This window comes from Centruroides sculpturatus, unplaced genomic scaffold (assembly GCF_000671375.1).
Source record: "Centruroides sculpturatus isolate CEXI.00-Female unplaced genomic scaffold, Cexi_2.0 scaffold489, whole genome shotgun sequence".
Lineage (NCBI taxonomy): Eukaryota > Metazoa > Arthropoda > Arachnida > Scorpiones > Buthidae > Centruroides > Centruroides sculpturatus.
The window spans coordinates 109,173-111,619 of NW_019384739.1; positions in this window are offsets into that span (position 1 = coordinate 109,173).

Here is a 2,447-nt window from a genome sequence, read left to right on the forward strand (position 1 = left end):
ACAAATGTTCTTGAGAACTACGTCGTTATTACAGTTTATGATAATGATTTCGAAAACAAGTTTTTTTCTCATGTAATAAATCTTCACAAAATATGAATATGCAAGTTTTTATTTCCCGGAGGGAAATTCTAATCGAAAAAATTCCCATGCATTAATAATTTTCAAATAAGTAGTAGACAGACGAATGAAATTAAATGAAAAAATTCAACATCTGCTCTTTTCAGTATTCTTAATATTTTTTCAGTAATAATTAACTTTTCTATGTTGGATTTCAAGAAAATTATCATTTAATTGTTAAAAATATTCATGGCACAAACTCAAGTTACTTTTTCCTCATTGTAATTTATAGTTTCATATATTATCTGTATTGCAATTTTATAGATAAGATAATCGAAAATAATATAATATAGTAGAAAGTAGCACGCATTAGTTGTCGTGTATATTTGTACTCGTGTGTGAAATACTTTCATCTTTTATTAGTCTGCATTAATAGAAAATGTTTTTCATGACGAAATTTATAAACATATGAATTATCATGTCTATATTTAATAAATGTAAATATTTTATGTAATTTCGAGAAGGAAATATCGCTATATATGTAAAGTTCCTTTGTCCCGTCCTTCTATTTTCGAGGTCATGCACGTGGTCCGCTCTTTCTGACCTAGAAGCTTCTGTGTTGATTTTCTATTATTCCACGTCTGTCCTTTTGTTTCAACCGCCTCCGGCTTTGGAAGTCCAACCGAACCTTTACATAAATTCGTGTTTTATATACACAAAAACTAAATTTTAATTAGAATTAAGAGCTCTACTCCTGAATTGTTTTGTAAATAAGCTTTAACACAGTTGTATACGTAAACGATTGGCATTATTCGAAATTTCAGTAAAGTATAATTTTTCGAGGAGTAATATTTAATGACTTAATTATTTTGAAGACAAAATTAGCAGACTATATACAAGTATGAACGGTTCACAATGGAAATGCAAAGCAATTGTAAAACATTTTAATTTTATTCATGACTTTATTAACTAAGTTTATCTCTAAATGCATTTTATACTTGTAAAGCCCTAACTAAGCACTTGTTATTATTCTATATACATAGAATTCTTTTTATAACAAACACGAACAATTTTATTTTCCTCAAATTCGTTAATTAGGAAATTTCCATGAAAAAAGAATATTTATCGTTAGTTTTATATCATTGCAATGAAAAAACCTCTCTTTTAAATCACTCGAGATTGATGCCGATAACATATAAATAATATAAATTCATGTGCAAGTCTATCAAATATGAATAAAGAAAAGTTGCTTTGAGGTTATTGATCCATTATTATATAGAAACTTATGGAATGATAAACAGGTATACGACGATATGACTTAAATTTTTGTTGCCGATTCAATTCTGCTTTATATCAATATAAAATAATGTTAAATTCATAAGATAAAAAGAAAAACTCGAGACTACGTAATTTAAACATTCAGACCAGAAAATTACACATAATCTCCTGATTATATCAATTATACGTGTAGTTATTGCTCTCTCTTTCTATGATAAAAATCTCAAGACAAATTAAAAGTAAGTAATATAAAAACTGTTTTAAATACAGTAGAGCGTCGTTTATCCGAATCAATTGGGGACTGGGGTTGTTCGGATAACCGATAATGTACGAAAAAATATAACCTATCCCATGTTGAAATTTTTCTCCGTTGCGTGTCGCTTCGCGTTGAATTTTCTTCGATGTTAAGCCTAACGAAAACTTTTTAAAATAATAATCGTGGCTATTGTATCGTTAAAAATGATTTTTTTTTAATTTCGTACAAAAATAAATATATTGAAAAATATAAAAACCAAAAAAATATACTTTAGAAGTTGATCTAGTATCAAAAACGTTCAATTCAGCACGACACACAATTCTCAGAAAAACACCACACCAAAGTGCCAGTGCTGCCAGCTAAAACACACACACCAACCAAGAAAATATTGGAGTATTCCAAGATATAGCCAAAGATTTCAGCGCCACAGCACTAGCGAAAATTTAAATTTGCCGACTGGAATGCTTTCGGATAACCGACGTTTCGGATAAACGACGCTCTACTGTACTCGAAATACTTTACATCAAGGGTGTCCAACCAGCGGCCCGCGGGCCGCATGCGGCCCAAGGCAAGTTCCAGAGCGACCCAATAAACGTGTAAACAAAACCGACAGATTTTTTAATTTAATTTTATTTATTTATTTATTTCAACGGCACAAATTCAAAAAAGACGTTTCACAAAGCAGTAAACCTTTATATATATTTTAGTTTTGAGTGGAAAGGAAACATTTTCAAATACTTTGAAATGTGTGAATGAGGAAGGTATATTAAATAAAGCTGAAGTTGTGACTCAAAGGAGTATAGACTCAAATTCGGGGAAAGGAGAGAAAGGCCAAAAGATAAAATGATAATGAGAA